This window comes from Sceloporus occidentalis, unplaced genomic scaffold (genome assembly GCF_023333645.1).
Source record: "Sceloporus occidentalis isolate IW3139 unplaced genomic scaffold, rSceOcc1.0.p SCAF_4, whole genome shotgun sequence".
NCBI classification, from domain to species: domain Eukaryota; kingdom Metazoa; phylum Chordata; class Lepidosauria; order Squamata; family Phrynosomatidae; genus Sceloporus; species Sceloporus occidentalis.
The window spans coordinates 13,485,432-13,499,227 of NW_028316984.1; the positions used below are offsets into that span (position 1 = coordinate 13,485,432).

At 39.6% G+C, this 13,796-nt stretch overlaps 1 protein-coding gene across 5 annotated transcripts in view; it reads right to left on the bottom strand.

The window, feature by feature from the left end:
• Positions 1 to 13,796, bottom strand: part of LOC149313515 (ADP-ribose glycohydrolase MACROD2-like) — a 1,160,252-nt gene that overhangs the window by 1,052,890 nt on the left and 93,566 nt on the right. The gene's annotated exons all lie outside the window — the stretch shown is intronic.

Genomic DNA, 13,796 nt, shown 5'->3' on the forward strand with positions numbered 1-13,796 from the left:
AATGTAAATGAGACCAGAAGCCACACCAAAGCGACGCTGCAGTCCTAAGGACTGGAGCACAGCTTTGGCGTAGCTTCTGGCCTCTTAAGATGCATGTGTCATTTAAACAGCATACCTCCAAAGTGACCTGAAGCAGCTTTATTTTGGCCTGTCTGTTCGGGCCCATAGACTTCCTATATCCCCAGTCCAGTCTTCATCTCACAGGAATCAGAGGGGTTTGGAGTTCATATCCCTTGTCCAAGTGAAGTGAGAGGGCTGAATGAAAATAAGAAAGGTCCACACAGGTTTTCCATGATTTGTAAATTTAGATTGGTGCCCTATTATTAGTACATTCCTGTTGCCGTCAATTACCTGTAATCCCCCATTGCCTGCAGACTGAACTTTCTTTTCACTACGCAGTAAGCCAAACTGAAAGAATTCACTCCCTTAAGTCGTCTTTTTTTTTTTTTTAGAATCTCATCTCCTGCCCTATAAGCATTTTCCCCCACAGTTAAGGCTTCTCCCTTTATTTCGGTCCTGACGCCATTTACAACACATTCAGTTAAACAGTGCAGGAGCATATTTCCTCAATGGAGTGAGTGCCCAGTACCACATGACACCTCCATTACTCTGGTTGATTTATTGGGCTCATTCAGCTGACTTTATGGCTGCTGACATACAAACTTTGAATTCAAAGGGTCCCCTTTTCTCAAAGGGCAGTTGCATTTACTTTCTTCCTATATCCTTGTCTCCCAAATAATGGACTATTTAATCAAACTTATTAAATCTTTAAAAGCTCCTACATTGACTGTACACATCTAGCTTTTAGAGTTATCTGTGGGGGTTTTTAATAATATTCCAATTCATTTCTTTAAAAAAAAAAGCATAAAGCAGCTACCAGAAACTAAGACAATTGTTTGGGAATGCCAGAAGTTACAACACCGCTGGTTAATATTTCTGGGGGACGGAGGGGGGGAGTAGAGTCAGTTAAGTCCAGCAGTTGTCCTCTTGCTATCTGAAGCAAATAGGTCCTTAAAACAAGAACTACAGGGGGAATGGCAAGTTTCCTGAATGTAATCCATGAGGTCGATCTTCTGATACCATACCACAAGACCTATACCCTTCTCAAATGGTAGTTAAGAATGAAAAAGTAAAAGCTAAAACAGGCCAACATCACCCCTGTAACTCTTTCAGATGTGCAACTGACAGCAAGTAAGAGTTGTGTCATGCCTCTCTGGAGGACAACAAACCTAGTATGTTTGTGTGAGTCTCTCAAACAACACCATAGCAGTGAGGTCGTGCTGTGCTAGTAGTAAATTGACTTGTGGTCTCATATCAGGACCTATTGTGGTTTTTTGCTTGCCAACATTAAGCGCTAAAAACCTGAGTCAGGAGTCATTTTCTCCCACTTCTCACACAAATGAAATGGGATTTAGTTCACACAGTCTTTCTTTTGTTCTCACAGTACTCCTGTAATACACAACTATGTAAAAGACATTGTGATTTAGCCCTTGATCAAATAAGAAGGAATGTTGAGAACAGATGAAAAACAGGTTTTTAGCGAAATTGTTTGTTTGTTTGTTTTTATCAAGGATGGTTTTCTGGATAAATAGAAATATTTAGGATCATGTTGTTTTCCAGATAGCAAAAAGGTAGGGCAGGAACAAACTAACCTCCTCAGGAGCAGTCATATGCCATATAGTTTTTATGTGTGTATGTATATGTGCCTTCAAGTCACATTTATGGTGAACCGAGTTTTCTTACACAAGGAAAAAAACCCAGAGTGGTTTTGCCAGTTCCTGTCTCTGAAATATAGCCTGCAGCATGTGGTATCTGAAAAACAAAGGTTTCCCAGGCCCTAAGCAGATTGACAGGATAGCATGGCCAATGTCTATGCTATCCTATCCTAGGTCCTGACTTGGGTCAGTCACTGGGCCCATTTGGCAATGGGTGGGTGTTTACACATCCACCTGCCGCTGCGCCATGGACCTACTAACTGCCATGTGCCCTGTACCTGCCTTGCCATTGCATCTGCTGAGAAGAGCCCTGTTGCAACCTGGTAGGGTTGAAATGGTGCCTGACTACATCCATGTGGCCAGGCACCCCTATCCAGTGTCACAGGCCATGATGGGGGCCCTCTTAGCAGACATGATGGCAAGGCAGGTACGGGACACACAGGGCTGTCCAGTTTGCCAGTTGTTTGCTGTGGGGCTTCCTAAAAACTCTATGGTAAACAGCCAGGCTTTTAGACATGGTTAAGGCCCCTGAGATTGGACCAGATCCACTGAATCCCAGGGCTAATAGCCTGCATCATCTGGACAGGAGGCCAGGGGGAACACTGGCTTTTTGGCCCATGCATACAGGCCCCATGTTAGAGAGCACCTCCACTAGTCCTCTCTAATCAAAATATGAAGGTAGCTAAAGCCAACAAAGACTACACCAGATATCTTAGAGACCTCCGCTCTAATCTAACTCCCAGGTTCCCAGATTTCTAATCCCACCATTCAGATTTTCTTAGGCCTCTTATTATAGGAAGGAAGTCACTAGGAAGAATAAATATAGTCCACTAGCACTGGCTGTAATCATTGTAAGTTAGGTCTTCAAATATGAAATAGCTTCCCATTTCCTGTCAAAAAATTTTTTTAAAAATCTCCATTAGCATGGATCAGGGCTGTGAAAATTGAACTGATCAACAGAATGAGGAACTAGATCTTAATCTATGAAAGCTCATGCTGCCAACTTCTTTCTTTCAGTTAGTCTCAAAGGTGCTACAAGATCTCTCTCCATACTGGTCAACAGAAGCTTCAGTTGATAATCAACAGAGGCAAATTTTAATGTGAATGGAAACTGGAATATGGTTCAGAGAGGCCACCAGATAGACAGACATGCCTACAGAAGCTTAGTTGCAGTGGAAGACCCTCTCTTCATCCCTGAAACAACCACCCAGCCTTAATTCCAGGTTAGAAGCATTTCCCACCTCACTTCTCTTCAAGACATGCTCACCACTGATAGGGCAAGATAACAGTGAGCATCTCACACTATATATATATATATATATTTTTATATATATATATATATATATATATATATATATATATAGAGAGAGAGAGAGAGAGAGAGAGAGAGATATGCAACTTAGTCTTGTTGCAACTACAACAGAGCCAAGACATGGGTGAAAAGAAGCTACTCAAAAGGAGGACAGAGTAGCAAGCACAGTCGGCAGCCATCACAGCCGTAGGACTGGGGTACTGAATTATACAACATTGATCCTCCCTCTCCCCAGTTATTGCTTATGAATATTTGAAGAGAGCTGGTTAATCCATGAAAGAGAGTAAAATAAACAGAATAGGGGTCATGATAATGGACATCAACATGGTATGAACCAAAAAGAGAGAAACTTTCTATGCTGAAAATGTAAGGAAAGTCTTATGATGATGAATTACAAAAAGAAGAAGAACGCAAATGGGAAGGATCTTCTTTTTAACCTCTAAAGTAAAACTGTCTGGCATCTTTTTTTGTGTGAAAAACATAAAGACCTAAAAGGGGAAATAATTGATGGAAGCAACTACAAAAAAGTAGCAAGATGCTATGGAACTAGCAGTTCAATAGAGTGGAAATAATTGACAACTGCAACATTTTTTGCTATACAGTAGGTGAACAACAACCACAAGCAACTGTATAGCAAGCCAATTGTTCCATGCATTACCACAAAATAAATGGCTTGGAAGCATGGGGTTGCAAGCATGTTACTACTTGGTGCAAGAAATTACCAGAATGGTGTATTTGGAAAACCCACCACTTGAAAAATAAGCTTCTCAGGGAATGATACAAAAAGGTGATACAAAAAAGTGATACAAAAAGGTGATACAAAAAGTGATACACCAAAAAAAGTGATACAACACCACATATCAGAGTTGGCTGGTTTAAATCAAATGCCTTTTTTTAATTCCTGGGTTTTTTCAAAATTGATTATTCATTTTTTTAAAAAAAGGTTTGGCTATTATTACTGTTTTCCAATCATCTTACTAGAACAACAATGAATGTTTTAATTTAAACAGTATCCAGTGTTAATAAGATAAAGGTAAGGGAGATACAGACAGGGGAAAAGGGAAGGAGAGACACCACCCCTTTTTGCCCCCAATGGCGGTCACAGCAATTAAATGGTGCGGCCTCTGGGAGCTCCTAGCGGGTTCTTCTTAGGGCATCATACAGTGCCATTGGCATCCTCGCATGTGGTAATGATATCCACACAGCACAACGCTGTTTGGATGCTGCTCCACGCATATGTCATCATGGTGGCTCCTGTGTGGATGGGGGCAAGCCATTATGGCGCAGTAGGGCTCAGGAGAATGGGGACACTCCGCTTTCCCAAGCCCTAAAATTGGCCCCAGGATGGTGCTTTTTGCCTGTCTGTACCGGGCTGTAGTCCCTTGACATGAATGTCTAGTTGTAACCAATTGCAGGAGGCAGTGCTCATCTCCGTTTCTAAGCCCAAGAGCCAGCATTGTCCCAGGACTGCTCTGGTGGTTATGTGGCCAGCATGACTTCAGTGACCGTTGTTACCTTCCCACTGAGAAGTGGTACCTATTTAAATATGTACTTGCATTTGCATGCTTTCGAACTGCTGGGTTGGCAGAAGCTGGGACTAGTGGCAGGAGCTCACCCCATTGTGCAGCACTTGGGCCTCAAACTGCCAACCTGCCGATCTTGCAATCAACAGTCATCATCTTAACCACTTGAGCCACTGCATCCAGTGTTAATTGCTTCTTTTTAATCATTTTATTTTATAGTTCAAGAAATGTCATTTAGAAACAAATCCTTCAGTTAATGCAAGTTAAACTAAAACAACTTTCTTTAAAAGAGCACATTTAAAAGAACAATTATCATTTAAACTAGTGGCAATAACATCTGAACTGCATTTTGTTAGTTTTCTGATTTAGTCCTATATTGATGTAGTCCTATACTGCTATATACAGGCTACCAACTTGTCAATATAATTCCCAGTTTCATTGAAAGATATAAATCATATCAAAACCTACTAATTTTGGATTCTTAATGTTAGAAAGCATTAAAATATTGAGTTTTTCTAATACATAAAATAATGTTCCACAGTTTTAATGTAACAAGCAGGATTCAGTGTTTTAAATTAAAACATAAATGCCAAAAAAATGGTTTAAAAAGTTTTGTATTTTTAAAAATATATATATAATGTTCTTCCAACCCTGCTACATGTTACAATATATATGTATGAGTAAAACACAATATGCTCAAAGCAGGCTTCAGCTGAGCTAGTCAAGAAAGGAAAAGAAACATTAGCACCTCAGATCTGGACAATAATAATACACTTTATGGAAAATCACTATAAAACCAAAAAAATTTTTTATAGAAGGACCAAAATGTGGGGAAAATTTTCTTAAAGACTACTAGAAATGTTTGCAGGGCAATCCACTATATGAATTTGAACACATGAAAAATAATGTGCACCATCATTCTGTTGGATTATCCAGAAAGAGTTGGGAAATGGATAGTGTCCTAAATAAATTATGGAGAGAATCCTTTTGATTTCTATGACACTTCTACTAAGGGACAGCAGTAGGAAGGTCTTTTGCTTACCAGGAGGCCGTGCTGCTCTCACAGCTGTTTTCTGAGGTGCCAGGCATAGCCAAAGCAAAAATAAACACAGCCTTCCAAGCAGCAGGAATCTCTGGCATGGACTGTCACTGTCTGTTACTCACAGCTACAAACTTTGGCTTTGCCAGGTGATCTATTTTTCAATTCTCTTCACACAAAAACAGTTTCATGGCAGAACTGAGTGGTGAATCAACTCCTTGGGGCTTATGAGTGTAGTCTTCTGTATTTGTAAAAATGCACACATGCTGAAGCAGTAATAAGTAGAATGCAAGATGTCAACTATGGGTTTAGTCAGCAGAGAACTGGTTTACTACGTGTATAACTTTGCCATGATAAGGCATTTGACTTGCCACAAGACAAAGTCATAAGAATGTAACAGTGGCAAGATATTTCAATATCTGTATGTCTTTTTCTCGAATTTCAAATTGCATTGTAAGGTATGTCGTACTATATTTAAGAGAATAACCACTTGCCCACACACAATGCAGACAATGGCACACAAAAAAACCTAACAACAAACTATACCCTGTGAATATCATTTTAGATATGGACCTGCTTAAAAGTTAATATTTCTCATAGGCATTGTAACATTCCTTTCAAGCATTTCAGTTCTTAAGCTAGTATGTTCATGTCAATGCCCTGCACACTTGGCAGGATGTAAGATGCCAATTCCCAGCACACTTGGCATTGTAGTAAACAGCATCTATTACTACTTTTCTATACCACTTTATGATAGTTTGAAAGTACTATTCTATGGTCAAATTTCAGATAGCTCTTGTTTTCGAGAACCAGACCCAAAGAAACATTTTGAATTTAATGATATTCCAGTAGGGAGGGTTGTCGGAGAGCAATACCTATACAACAACTGAGAAAGAAAAGCACTTAACAATCTAAAAGCAAAATCACTGGCATTCTGAAAGCAGCACTTTTATTTCTTGGCTGCACTTGCATGTCACCCTCAGCCATGCTTTCCGTCCCATGCTTTATCTCAGCAATGAATTACACTGTACATAGCTATACAAACCACAGTTTGTTTCCCCCATTGAACTTTCTCTTCCATTACTTCCCTCCTGTTTGAAGGCTAGGGAAACAAACCACTGATATGTCGCAGTTCTGGGGTCCATAATGACAGGCCATGGCTTAAATACACCAGAATTCATACATCTACAATGTATGTGTTTGTTTACTTATTAAAATATTTATATCCTGCCCTATATCATACAGACTCAAAGTAGTATACAATAAATTCAGTTTAACTATTTTTTTAAAAAATGGTAAGAAAGAATTTCAATAATGTCCTCAACAATTTGACAAAGTAAAACAGAACAGTCAAAAGCAATTGAAACAGTTTTTAAAAATTCAAAAATAATAAGGATAAAATCAACTAGGTTCATAGACTTCAATAACTAATTATAGTTTGGAGATGGTTAACAAACCATGGTCTAAAAAGGGAAATGGGAGGGAGTTTAATGCTTTTGTACCTTTTCATGCTACAGCAGACTAATTCAGGCCCGTTCCGCATGGGCAAAAAGTACGTACTAGGTACATACTAGGGGTATGAAAGGGCATCCCTTCCGGATGCCCTAACCCTAGTACGTACCTAGTACGTACAAAATGGTGGTGCCTTATACACATGGGCACCACCATTTTGACGTCACAGACGCTTAGCGTCCGCAAGTTGCAGCTCACTTATGACGCCACAAGTGTGCTATTGGCGACTTGCGGCGTCATAAGCACGCCACCAAAAGATGCCTCTTTTGGGGCCACCCTTTTTGGATGGTCTGTAAAGCGCCACAGCTACTTTTTAAAAAACCCGTTTATTTCTGAGATGTGTGAATTAAACAAACCATCTTTATACGTAAACATGGCTATTTTTCAGAAGCCAATTACAAAATGTTGATTTAATTAGGACCAGAAGTACTGTCATTTTCAATCAGAATAATCACTTTGTCAATGAGAGAATCTCTGACCATGCCTAGAAGACAAGGTTGATTGAACATCTATCTAGCTTGCTTGCTTCAGGCCCTCAAACATAATAAGATTTCTACAATTTTTTGACAAGCTCTGCCTGCTAAGATAAAAGTCAGAACTGTTAAGTCCTTTATCCCCAACTGATTAAGGTAAACATCTCCGCTAAACAGCAAAAAACATCCAGCCTAGCCTCTCAATGTATCCTGTGGGAAAAGCAGGCAAGGATTATTCCGACTTCAGCTAGTTTTCCAAAGAAGACAAGTGTCTGTGTTGGATCAGCTGAAGTAGCATCTTCAACCTCTTCTTTCAGCTAGAAAGAAAAACAGGGAGAAAGTAGATTTATATGACTTGATGAGCCTCTCTGATAAGCAGTGGCTGAAGAAAGCTTCCTCCCACACATGTACCACCAGTGCCTCCTCTCCTCTGCTTCTACATCTTTTAGGTATGGAAGGAAAGAGGATGGAAGGAAAAGGCACTCAAGCCCAAAGAGAGTCACAACTCATTCACAATAGTCTAAACTAGCAGTAATCAAATTTTGGTCCTCTAAGATTTTTGGACTACAGTTCCCAGAATCACCAACCAGCTTGGCCAATGGCAGAGATTCTGGAAGCTGAAATCCAAAATTCCTTGAGGACCAAGTTTGAGAACCATTGAACGAAAGAACAGGTTGCTTACCTATAGCTGTGGCTCATCATGTGATCATCTGTGAACTCATACAAATGGGTTATCGGCACCTGTGCAGTGTATGTTTCTAGAGCAATATAATAAAGTGGTTTTTGCCTTATGCGGGAATCTGTTCCGGGGGCCCCGGCATAAGGCAAAAACCATGTAAGCTCAAGCCCCATTCAATAGAATGGGGTTTGTGCTTGTGGCAGCATGGCACATGCGCACCATTCAATGTATTACAGTGGATTAAATTGTTATTTAAAAAGGGGCCTTTTTAAACACATATGATAACACTTCCATAATGAAAACGGAAGCATTGTGCCATCCGTGATCCCACCAGGAGCCTCCTGTCGCAGATCGGTGATGTTTATGCGGTGGGAGCACAGCGGAAGGTAAGGAGTGTGATAAACTCCTAAGACTTCTATTACAATGAAACTCTGAGGCACTGAATATCAGACACTGAGATTTCAAGAATTCTTTTTATTGTTCCACATCTGATCTATCCTTTCCATCAGTCAGCTCTAGCACTGTAAGGTGTAACAGTTTTCATTACTGACAAGTTGTTTTTGTTTTTGTGGAAGGAATAGCTCCTATAGTCTTTTTACTTGACAGAATCAACATTTAGGATTTAATTGAGCTGTCCACCTATAGCAAAGGAGAAAGACTTGAAAAGCATGAGTCCCAAAAGCCCAGAAATAAAATCAGGAATCTTTTATTATTTTTAAATATGGCTTGATTGAAAATTTGGCCTACTGGGTTTTGCATGCTTGCAGCTGACTAAATTAAGGAAGGAGGGAAATGTAACTGAATTCAAAAGAAGAATTCTCAGAGAAAAAGCATGAGCGGCAGATCTTGGTGATCAAAAAAGAACACTGAAATTGATATGGATCCACTTTTTCATATTAATTGACCCGAAAGGTCCATATAACCTATACTAAGGGGTAAAAGGGACTGCCCCTTTACGCCATCATACAGGTGGCTTCAAAGCACAGCGTTTTGACACCACACACTCTGAACCCACCGGAGGCCAGCTTCCAGCTGCCCTAGACATCTGGGTGCTGAGGCGGCATGGCGTTTACATGCCGCATGTCATCAGAGTGCCATAAAGCTGGCTTCTGTCCATCACGGGGCAGGAGAAGCCAAAGGAGCAGCTCTCTGGCAAAAAGGTGGATTGGGGCCATGGTGTGAGAGAAGTGTCCTCAAACCATCTTTGGAAGGGGCGGTTTGAAGGTGCCCCTTTGGGGCAGTTTGTTTTGCCCCTTAGATGGATGACCAGCAAGTAATGCAAAACCTCACTCTTCCAAAGGACCCGATGAAAATGTTGAGTAGATCTGAAAAGGGGTTTATCCCCCAATTTAAAAATAAAACAGCTTGTTTCAAGTTCCCAGGCATTGCGTGATTGTCACTTGCTATTTGATGTTCTTTTTGTTGCCTGTTTTACTGAACCATTTCCTGTATTGTTATGTATTTTATATGTATTATCCTATTATTTCTTAGATTGTACACCATAGGTAGGTTTACTCTTTTATATTTATTGTTTTTATGTACAGTGCTGTGCAAATCTACAGTGCTATATAAATAAAGAAGAACAATAACAATAATAATAATAAGTTATTTTTGTCTTGTTTTGGCCAATGGTTAAAAAATAAAAATTATTATCAACATGCACAGGCTATAATTTTTTACTCCTTCAAATATGTTAACATATCTAAGCACATATCTATCTTCATCTCTTTTCCTACATTTATTAGGTGTTTTATGTATGTACCTATGCATAAATACAGATGGGGAAATATGATTCAGTGTACATTCAACTGAAAGCAATGCAACGTAGATAAGAGAATCCAGGGTCTGAAGATAAGCATTCCAATGCACATTTTATTGAACTCAATGTCTGCCACACTTCCTGATCAAACAAGTGATATATACAAAAGAGCCTGCAATTCCACTACACCTAAGCTGAAGAATGCAAATTAAATTCTCATGATTTGCTTGGCCAAGAAGCAATGAATTCTGCAGAATATCTTGCTCCCTGTCCTACCATCATGCTTTTTACCCAGGCAAGAAAGAGAGGAACATGCACAGCCCCACTCTCTTTCTCTTGTCTTCTCACTGCTTTTCCACAATGTGAAGCTCAGTTTTTCCAAAGTCCAGCATATTGGGATGATCCTGATCACTATGTGGGATCACAGTGGCAGGGAGGACTGATGCATGAGAGTGATGCTAGATGTGCACAACACAATCTTTGGGTCACAAGAACCCTTGGACACCACTGTGGTGGTGCCAAAAGCCACCAACCTTTCCCTATTTTAAAAAAATATTGGCATAGTTTTCAGGCACAAAAAAAGTCCACAAACATGTAAAAATATGGCAAAAACATTCTGGCCCATACTACCAACCTGAGTCCCCCACTACCCCAAAATAACTCTGTTTCCATGTTTAACCCTTCTCAAAATGGTGACAGGAAACAGTGCAGCATCACTCCCAGTTACCATTTTGAGAGAGATTGCTGATAAAAATAGGTATTTAGGTGGGGGGGGGGTATGATGGCTCTGGGGGAGAACTGTTCCCTCCCCCCAAAAGGTTCACACCCTGGTTTAGGTGGATACATGAGTGTGGAAAGATATATACAATGGACTCTTGCCTTATTCGGAGGATCCATTCTGGACCCCCCCCCCCCCTCTTTGCATAAGGCAAACACCACCTATGCTCGAGGCCCATTGAATATAATGGGGCTTGGGCACAGCGGCTTGGCGGCATGCACACACCATTCATTTCATTGCCGTACGGCTTCAGCATAAGCTGAAAGCTGTTTATAGTGCATCCGCGTATGGCGCAGGCACAGGTGCACTGTACTTATCCATCCATACATTGTACATACTTCTATATACAATGTACTGGTGAAGTGAATGACAATGTGCATGGATGGATGTGTGAGTGAGTGTACATGCAGGTGTGAATGGTATATACCAATGAAGTAAGCAAGGCCATAGTTGTCTTTGGCAATGTCCACCACTTCTATGTGGCCTCCAATGATGGCCCTTGATGCTAAAAGGGATAATTCGAATGTTTACCAAAATATGGGAGACTTTAATTCAACCTGTTCTTAAACTATAGTTTCTGAGCATATAACTTCCTGGCCTTCATGTGCTGCAAGACAGTAAAACATTAACAAGCAAGAGTCTCTTCCAGAAAGAAGTGTTGCTGTAGATTTGTGGGAAGGTTAAAACAATTATTTCTGTGAGAGAAGCTCTTAATGGTTCCTAGATAGAAACTACTAACCAATAAACATTTATCTATCTGGAGGCCTTTCTTCTTACGGTTTAATTTGATACAAAGTCTTTTTAAAACTTTCCTAGCACAAACTATGCTTGTGATACACTCATTTTCTGTTTTAGCAATAGCCATATCTGCCATCTTCATTATAAGAAATATCCTAACTTTAAACATGCACACACTTAACAAACATACACTTTAAGGACTCGAAATAATAAAGGCAGCAACAAAAGAGGAATCTGATGTAGCATTTTTTAAAAAGTCTTTTAGTATTCTGTGTCAGCGGTGACCTGGTAAAATCTAATTATTTCTCTAGGACCCTTTGGAATTGTTCAAGAAGATTTGTTACAGTTTCTAGCTGATGCATTAAGCACTTGGCTAGGCTTCATGGACTAAGATAGCTGAATGTGCATTCCGCATATCTTTTATGAACTTTCCACTGATACATGTGGAGGTATTCTATAACACGCAGTACAGCCTGTTGAATTATTCAAATAGACTATGCTTTCTTTAAAAATATACTTTGCAAAATGAAAACTGCCCTAAAGTACATTGCTGAAGAACATTCTACAATGAACCTTATTAGTCCAAAGAGATGATCTCTCTGCTTCACTGATGCAAATGCATTACGACACTCTAGAAACAAATAGGGTTAAATGTTTCCACTTGCTTTATCCCCCAACGTTTTAGATTGCTAATGATTTCCATAGCCACCGTGTTTTAATTTACCAAATCTCCTGTGAACTTAATTAAGCTTGGCCTTTCTGTCTTCTGTTGACAACAAAAAAAGTGCAATCAGCGAACAACAGAGGTCAACACACACTTATCAAGTGTTTTACTTTGATAGCACCAAGCCTTGTTCTTCAACACACAGCACTATGAGAAGAGTTTTGGGGTTTTGTTTTTTTAAGTGAAGCTAAAGAATGCAACCAAACACTTAGGACAGTCTACAGATGACTAAATTCAGAGACAAGCAATCTATGAGAAATTTAGACTTTGGGAAATGTCAACTGTATAAACATTACTCCAGTTAATAAACTACTGGTGGAAGAAAGCTAAATCACAGTAGAAGATACCAAGTACATTTGAATAGTCTTATCAGTGAGATAAGGCCACAACATGGGTATCTACAATGCTTTATCTGTTCTAATCAGAATATCCAAACACACAGCCTGTAATTCATCGTCTGCTCACTCCAACAAACAGCAGTGACTTCTATGGAATAAATGAAAGGTAGAGTATTGGCGACAGGCATCTCTATGAAGAAGATATGCACGACTGAAAGCAGACTTAATACATTTTTAGTTCAGAAGACATCATTAAAATGACTGATTCAAAAATTTTAATTTAAATATTCTCAAATATCTCTGGAACTTTCTTGCTCAAAGTAACGCATTTTAGTAAGAATAAAGCAAAATGCATTACCAAAAACGTACGTATGAATGACATGCTTTTCAAAAGGCTAATCTCCTTTGCTCCAGCTACAGGTCAGTTAAAGGTATACCTAAAATATGTAGCATCTCCTTTACAAGTGTTTTTGAAAAAGGATTGTTATATCATTAAAAAAAAGTATCACCAGAAGATTTATAAATATGTTTTTGCTGGTAAACTTTCTAGCACTTTATTTCCTCTTGCCAAATGCTAATCTTACAGTATCAGATCATTTCCCCTAGTGAAATGTATACAAGCAGTAGATCAGTATGCGAAGGGATCTTGGAGACTAACTGAAAGAAAGAGGTTGGTAACATGAGCTTTTGTAGACTTCAGCCTACTTCTTCAGATGCATGTAATAGGCTGAAAACACATGCTGCCAACTTCTTTCTTTCAGTTAGTCTCAAAGGTGCTACCAGATCCTTTTGCATACTGATTTTCCAGACTAACAGAGCTATGTATTTGAAAGAAATAAGTTGGTAGCATGAGCTTTTAGACTCAGACATCTCAAGACTATGAAAGCTCATGCTACCAGCTTCTTTCTTTCAGTTAGGGCAAAACACACTGTAGAAATAATCCAGTTTGAGACCGCTTTAACTGCTCTGACTCAGTGCTAAAGAATCCTGGGAGAACTGTGGTTTTGTAAAACATTTAGTGTTCTCTGTCAGAGAGCTCTGGTGCCACAACAAACGACAGTACCCAGGATTTCTTAGCACTGACCCAGGGCAGTTAAAGCAGTCTCAAACTGGGTTATTCCTGCAGTGTGTTCTGGATCTTAGTCTCAAGGGTGGTACAAGATCCTTTGGCGTACTGATTTTCTAGACTGACGGGGCGGTTTCTGA